Source organism: Equus asinus, chromosome 13, assembly GCF_041296235.1.
Source record: "Equus asinus isolate D_3611 breed Donkey chromosome 13, EquAss-T2T_v2, whole genome shotgun sequence".
Lineage (NCBI taxonomy): Eukaryota > Metazoa > Chordata > Mammalia > Perissodactyla > Equidae > Equus > Equus asinus.
Window position 1 is genome coordinate 6261876 of NC_091802.1, and position 9740 is coordinate 6271615.

The following is a 9740-nucleotide window of genomic DNA, read 5'->3' on the forward strand; positions in this document are numbered from 1 at the left end:
GGGTCGAAGTTACAGGCCCTCAGAGGGACCCAGCGGGACCCCAAAGTAGTCTTTACAGCTCTGTCTGGACCACTCATTAAAGGGTTCCAAAATTCTTTGAACTTACTACTTGGCTAAAGCCTTTGGACACCGACCCTGGAGGGCCACAGGAACGACGCTGGGCTCCTCATTGAGATTGGTCTGCACTTCTGTGGACACCTTGCGCTCAGCTTCCGCTTGCCTCCATGTCTGTCCGGCTTTACTCTTCGAAAGATTTGGTGATTTCTCCTCATTTCTTATCTCATTCCACACTGTATTTGTGTGTAGGGTGCTTTGGAGCAATTATCATCAAACTTTTCCTTTAAGCAATGACATAATCCTTATTCAAAATAACATTTCCGCAGATGCCCAATATGTAAACCGAAGCAGATATGAAAGCCTGCTTGACTCCATCATGCCTCAGGATCGCTGAGGAATCACATTTTCACACGTGAAAATGCCCCAGGATCCCACTTATGGTATCTGTGTGCTGCCTGGATTCAGAATGAGGAAGGTTAGGGTGCGGTCCAGGAACCTGTATCTCAAGCACTCCTGGCAATTCTGTTGTAGGATTTCAAGCGTTTCATGGATTAAAAAAAACAAATTCCGGTGTGCTAATTCAGTTAGTCCAGGACCTCATTTTGACAAACACTCTCATATGGTCTTAAAAAGTTGAAGTTTTAAAAAATACTGCTTTAGAGATATTTTTGGTTGGGAAACATATGACCCATGTTCTGAGGGAACTTAGAATCTAATAAACGACGTTGTGAGATAGATAGGTGGGTAGATAGATAGATAGTTAGAACCACCTTCTTCTCGAGATACTCCTTAAACAACTAGAATGTCTGAGTCTATTCGGCTTTGACTCTATTGCTTGGAATCCTTTTGCATGGGGGCCTGAGAAGCTTCCTAGGAGAGAGTTCACTAGAGGCACAGGGTTTGACCCAGTTACAAGGCCCCACCAGGAAGGAAGATGCTGCATCACCAGGGTCTACCACAATGCCTGACATGTGATGGGCATTCAATAAATACCTCTTTGAATGGATAAATGAATAAGTCAGTTAATGAGACAGTGAATGAATTCTGACGTCTTTAGCTTGGTCCGTGGCTCCACGACCACAACTCCTCAGTTCATGATCCAATCTTAGGGGGAAAGCATGATGCAAATAAAATCTGAAAGATGTTTTCACTGAAAAATTGTAAGACATGGGGGTGCAATAGCATTGCTTAGCCCATGTATCACATAAATGGGGTGAGATGCATTCCCTCTTCCTGGGTTGGGAATACAGAGGTGCTTTGATGCCCAGAGGCCTAGTGATCCTTTGAATCTCAAGGGTCTAACCCACCTGCGTGAGCAGATGCGATGCTGGGGTGATGAGAGGCAAGCAGTGCTGTCCAACAGCAGGTGGCTTAGCAGTGGATGTAGGGCACAGTAGAAGGTGCCTTCCTGGTCCCTTACACACAGTGAATGACTCAACTGTGTATATCACCAAAGAGTTCTTTTAGATCAGAAGAGAGAGGAATGGCCTGTATCACATCATAGAAGGTGTGACATATTTGTGAACTATTTCTGGACATTCTCTGTAACAAATGGCAAGGTCTTGACAGAAAAGTAAGGCAATGCCTCTTAAACTTTAGTGTACCCCTGGGGAGCTTGCTAAAATGCAGATTTTGATTCAGTAGGTCAGGTGGGGACTGAAATTTTACATTTCTAAGAAGCCCCCAGGTGGTGCTAATGCTGCTGGTCCATGGACCACACTTTGAGTAGCAAGGATCCAAAGAATTTGTAGTTTAAAGTGATGATAAGAGGCAACGAAGTAAAGGTTCTCACTATTAATAGGGTGCCATAAGGATGCCCAAATCAGTACTGTTTTGGGGAAATCTAGATGATATTTAGAAATGAGTGGTAAATTCAAAGGCAGGAGAACTTACCAAAACAGGTGTAACATTCTACCAAGGGCCCTGATGGATGGGATTCATTCAAGAGAGAAATATTTGGGGGGTGGTTTGTGCAAGATCTTTGCAGAAATAGTATGTAGGAATGCTCTTCCTAAGAGAGGATGAAAGTGGTAAAAAATGATCATTGCAACATTATTCAGAATAGCCAAGATGTGGAAGGAACCCAAGTGCCCATCGACAGATGATTGGATAAAGAAGATGTGGTATATACATACAATGGAATACTACTCAGCCATGGAAAAGACAAAATTGTCCCATTTGCAACAACATGGATAGACCCTGAGGGTATGATGTTAAATGAAATAAGCCTGACAAAGAAAGACAAACACTGCATGATTTCACTCATATATGGAAAATAAACAAACACATGGACAAAGAGAACAGATTAGTGGTTACCAAAGGGGAAGGGGGTTGAGGGGTGGGCACAAGGGGTAAAGGGGCACATATGTATGATGACTGACAAATAATAATGTACAACTGAAATTTCACAATGTTATAAATTATTATGACCTCAATAAATAAAAAACAGCTGTAAAAAAGAAAAAAGTAATGAGCACTTAGCTATCTTTCCCACTCTTATTCCTTTTGTTCCTCAGAATAAGCAGTATCTGCCCAGGGAGCTGAGCAGAGGGCGTGTGTCATGTGGGTGGAAGTTTGGAGCCGGAGTGGTGGCTGTTTGTTACTGAAAGAAAAAGGTAAGTGTGGATGTGGTTGATTAGATGATCTCTGAGGATCTTGCCCCAGGTTAAACTCTACAATTCATTGATTTACAGAAGTCTTACTGTATACTTAGAACTCTAAATTTCTATTATTTGGTAAAATATTTCACTTTGAAAGAGAAAATTTTCTTTTTTATGTTTAAAGAAGACATAAATTGGACAATGCTTTGTAAATATTTACTGCTTAATCAAAGAAATATAAATGGTTTCTACAATTAAGCATAGCAATCACAATAATAATATTATCAAAATTACAGGGGAAATTTCTAAACATGCAATGGTAATATATTCCCTCACACACACAAAAAAGGTGAATAGTGAGGGAAAGATCAGGGATAAAAATATAATTAAATATATATATATTTATATAATATATAAATATATAATATATGTATATATATATATATCACATTTTACTTTCAAGTTTTCCTTAAGTAAAAGGCAAGTTGACACAGGGCCAGGGAAAGTTTCCCCCTGCCAGCAGGACTCAGGAAATCTCACCTTCTTCCCTTAAAACTGTGGGTGAGACAAGGAATCACCACGTGCTTGAATATGTCACCAGTGGATTTAAATGATACCAAAAATTATTGGCAGCTCCCTGGTGAAAGGTATGAAAAATCAGATCAAATGTTTGAGACCCTGGACTTATCACGTCCCAGAGTTCAAGTGGTCATGACAGGACCACTGCCATCAGAAGTTGCTAGGTTTTCGTCAGAAGTGAAAGGGAAGCAATTGCTTCTTTACCAAGGAGAGTATATACCTTTGTCCACTGGGGTGTCCATCCAGTTAGTGAAGGCATCTTGAAAGCACTGAGCATTTAAACAACAGTAATATCAGGCGTGATGCCCGCGTTCTCACTGAAAGCTAGAGGAGTGTGATTCTCATGTTGGAAACATAGAGTGGTTTCCTCTAGATACAGTACTGGTGGATTTCAATTAAAGAAGGTCAAGAGGGCTTTGCAAGTGACAGAAAGCAGGGGTCCTACACCCCATGAACACCCCCTCACCTGGAGGGATGAGGGGCGGAGGTGGAAGCAGGACACAAGACTGGTAAATACCTCTTTTGGAATCTCTACGTCTCTGCAGGCCGAGCTCACGGACGCCATGCTGGGGACTGTACCAGCCACTGAGCAGAAAGGATGCAGGGATGGCACCACAGAGCAGGAAGAGGGGCAGCTCTCAGGCAGCCATGTGGGAGCTCTGGAGGCGCAGGCCTCAGGGCCCAGCGGTGGCAGGGATCGCCCTCTTCTTGAAGTCAGTTTCTTCTCTGAGGTTGTTGGAGAGCACTGGAAAGTAACCAGGGGAAATTAGAAGCAAATTTATCTAGAGCCCTGGAGGTCAAGGGCTTCTGCGACAAGTCCTTGAACATGGTGACTATGGGTGCGTCTTCTCCTTGTGGTGGCAGGACTGCTTCCCAAAGCGATTAAAGGGAAGCTGTGCTACACTGGGTTTGACACCAGCATAGAGACTTCACCAAAAACCCAGAAAGCACCCTGCAGAGAGGAACTTCCCCTGGTCCCAGGCCCTTCTCCACTCTTCCCAGGGTGCTGGATTGTTGAACTGGCCGAGATTGGAGCCTTAGATCCCAGATGCTGATGTTAACAGCATCCAAGAAGACAGTGTGGAGAAATAGTTGCTGATGTATCTCCCAGCACTCAAGGAACCGGAAATTAAATGCAAACCATATGGGTTCTGTGAAGATATTATGTCACATAAGGCAAAAAAGAGGCAGAAGGAAATATTGTTCATAATATTACTATAATAAACAGAAAAAAACTATTTACCAGCACATGCTTTGTACTCTCAAAACTCAAGGAAACATGGAAAAAGGAGAAGAAAGATGAGTAGTAAGAAATTAGAGTTGAGAAGAGAACAGATTGAGACCAAGCAGTAATTAAAAATAAATGAGATAAGAAAAGAATTTCAGGTGAGTAAACATGCTTGAATGGAATTTAAAAATTCATTCAAAGAAGAATTTATTTTATAGAAAATCAAATCAGGAATGAGGAAGGAATATTTGAAAATTCTTTCTGAACGCAAAAGAAAGACACCAGAACATTGTTTTATTTTTGAAATTGGTTATTAGAAAAATATTGGTTCAAATGTGATGACTTCAAAAACACATTTTATTGATTTTCTTCTTATTATAAATGAGTACAGGTTCACTGTTGAAAATATAGAGAAGAAAAATTTCATTTTCTGCTAATGTTTTGTATATATCCATTTAGTCTTTTTCCTATCCATGTAACTAGATTAATTACAGGATCTTTGCATAGAATTCATGCACACACACAAAAACACACGTATATGTTTTTCTTTCTTTTATAAAATTTAAGAATAGCTGTTATAAAATAAAGTCCAGATGGATTATTTCTAAATCACTAGAGAAAAAGAAAATATGGTTCAAGTGGCAAAAGTCCATGTCAGCCCCTCGTCCTTCTTATCTTGAGTTTGGCCCTGGTCTGGCGTAGGTCTGCTAGAGGCTGCTTACCCCACTGCTGTCTGGGAAGACTCCTCCTAAAAGGAACAGACCCCAGACTATGTCACTCTTCTAGTCTCCACTGTGGAATTTGGCCCTGAGAGATGGAAAGAGAGTTTGTCCCAACAAGTCCAATACAGGCTTATTTCTTTTTTTCCCATAGCAAAGGTAGAAGAGGAGGTTTTGGAGTTGTGGCTACTTGGGTAAAGAGTGGGGAGAAGCTGGACGAGCTGTGAGAATCTGCTGGCAAACACTAGTCATCACTCAGGCCTGTCCCACCCACAGACAGCCCTGGATCCATTCATCTGTTTACCTTCGCGCCTATGTTGCCCCATAACGGTGTGGTCTCCAGCTTAACTAGGCTCTTGACACTGACAAAATTCTTCTGCAGCTCCCAACCTAGAGCTTTCTCCCCAAACTCACTGTGGCTATTTCCAGTGCTTCTCTACTTCCTGATGCCTCCAACCCTACCATTTCCCATTTGTTCTCAGCAAAGACTCTGCCAGGAACTTCGGAGAGGAATTAGAGGCCGTCAAGTGCCCATGACTTCCTTCCATCAAGGCTACAAAAGCAGGTTCCCCCCCATCACCCACCCCCAGATGTCCTATCCTCCTGCGTGTTGTAACAGGGGAACAGGCTTCCCTCTCATCTCAGAGTCTAACACTGCGCCTGGGCTCTGCATCGCATTTCCTCCCTGTACCTCCCACCCAGCCTTTTACTGGCTGATTCCTGTCAACACTGAAATATCCTTGAGGCTTTCACCTTTTTATACAAATGCCTCTCTACCCCATGCCTTCTTCCAGTTACTGTCCCCTCTCCCTTCTTAACCACTCAGCCAAAGGTCTTTTAAGAGGTCTCTGTAACTCATCTTTATTTTCTCACGTTTCTCTTACTTTTCTACCCGTGGAAGCCTGGCTTCTTCTCCTCGCTTTCCATGAAACCACTCTCGCCAGTGTCATCCACAACCTCTTTGTAGCTATGGTTAACAAACACTTACTTTAAGTCGTTAGGCAAGAAATCCCCTCTGGGCAGCATTTGGAACTGTTGACAAGGCTCTCTTCTAGAAACACTTTTATCTTGGCTTCTGTGAAATTGCACTTTCCTGGTTTTTCTCCTACTTATCAGATTGCTTCTTTGAAATCTTTAGTATTTTTTCCTGTTCACCCTTAGACATTGGTGTTCTTAAGAGGCCTCCACCTTTCTCACTTAACACATTTTCTCCCGGATGATCTCCAACACCAAGCTATTTGCTCATGACTACCATCCGTTTGTTCAACAATTACACATTGAAATAGAAAGAAATAGCAGGAAAGATAAACACATTCAAAAGCTGGATCTCCTTTAAGTTAACTCCTTTTGAGCCTGATTCTAAAGAAAAAGGGTGAGGGTAAAAACACATGAGATTTGAAATCAGAAAGGAGATACTTTCAGATACAGAAGAAATGAAATGGTTCATTAAAAATCTTATATCCAACTCCTGTGAAAATGCATTTAAAATCCAGAAAAAGGGATGATTTCATAATAAGACGTAATTTGTCAAATTTGACTTAAGAGGAAGAAAATTTGTAGGGCAATTTCCGATAAATGAGATTGGAAAAGTGATTAGAGGCACCGTTGGAAAAGGCATTGAGAGCAGAATGAATCACAGCTTAGTTTTACCTAATTGTTAAAGAGCAGGTAATTGCACTATTAGTTAAACAATTCCAGATCACGGAACATGGTAGAAATCGTCTCAACTTGTTGCAGGCAGCCAGAATAACCAGTATGAAAATCTGAAAAGATAGCACAAGCAAGAAATGTTAAGTTCACCTCACTAGTGAAAATAGATACAAATATGTTCAGTAAATGCTAGGAAACAGGACCTTGCAATGCATCAAAAGAGTGATGCAGTAAATTTTATTCTAGGGTCCACATTAGGAAATTCATCAATATACTCTACTAAATGAACAACTTAAAGAGAAAATAACTCAATGTATCGATAGATTCTGGAGACATTTAGGATTCATTTATAATAAAACTCTAAGTAAATTATAGATAGAAGAAAGGGACTTGAATGTAATAAATATAATACAGACCATGTCCCCCAAACCGACAGCAAATATCATAATTAGAGAAATAACAAACCATTTCAACTAAAATCAGGAACTAGGCGGGGATGACTGCAATGAGCATTATTCCATGTCATTTAGAATGTTCAGGCGAGTTCAATAAGACAAGGAATGAAATAAATGGCACAAACATTAGAAAAGAGAATAAATATACATTTTTGCTGGTAAAATGATTACATACCTAGAAAACACAAGAGACTTTTGCAAGGAATAAATAGGACTACTTGGTAAGTTGCTCGATCGTATTTTGTTGTTGCTGTTGTTGCTGACTAGTACTCCACCATATGGACACGACGTATTTCATTTATCCATTCTCCTCTTGGTGGATGCTTGGATGGTTTCCAGGTTTTCGTTGTTGCTGTTGTTATTGTGAATAAAGCTACTATGGACATTGTATACCATTCTTTGTGTGGACATGTTTTCATTTTTCTTAGGTACCTAGGAGTACAATGGCTGAGTTGAAAGAGTGTGATTCTATTTGTGTAAAATTCTATAAAATGCAAACTAATCTATAGTGACAAAAACAGATAAACAATGGCCTAGGTTTGGGAACAGAGAGAGGGATGGACTGCAAACGGATGTAAGGAGTCTTTTGGTGGTAATGGTAATATTCCATATTTTTATTGTGGCAGTAGTTTAATGGGTGTAATTATATATTAAAAACTCATCTAATCATATAACTTGAATGCAGTTTATTGCACATACATTGTACCTCAATAAAGATGATAAAGCCCATATTCAGTGTTTTTGTTATTATAACTATGTAAATATTGTTCACATTTAAGCTGAGTATTTCGTTAGTATTATATTTTCTTTTTTGTATACATTTTTGTTTTGCATATCATTAATAATTTCTTTTTTTAATTTGTGAAGTTTTCCTTGAGCCTATGATTGTCTTCTAACATTTTCTAAATTCTGTACAATGTTTCCCAACATAAATTTCCATATGAAAAAAACCTGTGAAATAAAATATAATTTTCTTTTCTTTTTCCTGAAGCTACTTCTCCTGGAGCCCTCCATCCTTATGCCCCAACATGGACTGGAGACTTTTTAGTCATTTGCCCAGATGACTATGTGCCCACATGCAGAGTATTGCAACTTTCTTTCATCAATATCTTGGAACCCACCTTCATTTCTCTTTCAAATATTGGAACTTCTCTGTCCTACCTTCCTTGCTCTTTGTGCAACATATCTTCCAGTAGTTTCCATGGACATGGCAAAAGAGACAGCATTTTCCTTTTTAGATTTCGAGCGTCTGAAAATGTCTATGTTCCACCCTTACACTTGATTGATATTTTGGCTGGGTAAGGAATTCTAAGTTGGAAATAATTTTCAATAAAAAATTGAAGGTATTGTTCAATTTTCAGTTTTTTGAGTTATCTGATGATTTTTACCCTCAGATCTTCAAATGTGACTGTTTCTTCCTATCTGGCAACTCTTGGGATCTTCTCTGGAATTCTGAAATTTCACAGAAATGTGCCTTGATGTGGATAATTCTCACTTATTGTGTGGGTACTTTGAGGGCCTTGTTGATTTGGTTACTCACCTTTTAGCTCTGGAGAATTTTGTGTATTATTGATTTGATAATTTCTTCCTTTTCGTATTCTATATTTTCTTTTCCTAAAATTCCTATCTGTTGGTTGTTGGACCTCTCACGTCAGCCTTCTAATTTTCTATTCTATCTTATTTCCTTCTAATTTATTTCTTCTGTCTATTTTTCAAGGAAGTTCCAAATTTTATCTTCCAACACTTTTACTAAATTTACAACATTTTAACTGCCAAATTTTAAACCATCAATAAATATTTTTCATTTTATAATTATTCTTTTTAAAAATAGTATTCTTATTTTGTTTTATGGGTATGATATATTCTTCAGTCTTCTCTCTAGAAGAAAGCTTCGTTAAGTTAAATATTTTTATCTATTTTGGTCACCGCTATATTGCTTGCATGTAGAAAAATGTTTGGCACCTGATCAGCACTCAATAAATAAGTGTTTAAAAATGACCAAGTCTCTCTGGAGATATGAATTAGACTTTCTCTGAAATTGTCCTTTCTCCCCTGTGTTGTCTGTCTTCTATTTGATTGTTAGGTATCTGTCTTTTATGCTAGATGGTCTCCTCAAATGTCAGGGGATCTTTTGCTATCTGTTCAGATTTGAAAATGAGGCTGGTTCCCCGGCCCTAGAGTGAAAGCTGCTTGGAGTTTGCCCACCACCCGGACTCCCTGGGTCAGGCTCATCCGGCTTGACAAATGATGGACCAGTTGGATTTTCTATCAGTGACACTAAATATTAGTAGTTGTAGATGTCTGCTATTGAGATTTTCAGTTTCTTGAAGAAAGAATATTCTCATTCACTGATTTCCAATTTCCTTTTTTGAGGGGGTGAGGGCTAGGAGATAGTGTGATGTAGTGACCTAACTCTTGGTCAGAGGAGGAGGGCTGGGAGACTTTTTGCTTA

At 39.5% G+C, this 9740-nt stretch overlaps 1 long non-coding RNA gene across 2 annotated transcripts in view; it reads left to right on the forward strand.

Annotated features, from left to right (window-relative positions):
* The window catches only part of LOC106845780 (uncharacterized), a 108812-nt gene extending 100179 nt beyond the window's left edge, over nucleotides 1-8633 (forward strand). Inside the window, exons 3-5 of one of the 2 annotated variants that reach the window (XR_011493552.1) lie at nucleotides 2574-2672; nucleotides 3782-4622; nucleotides 8280-8633. This is a non-coding gene — a long non-coding RNA (uncharacterized lncRNA). Of the gene's footprint in view, nucleotides 1-2573; nucleotides 2673-3781; nucleotides 7683-8279 lie in introns of those variants that run through there. The other variant, XR_011493551.1, reaches the window with a different exon arrangement.
* Nucleotides 8634-9740: the final 1107 nt, after the last annotated feature.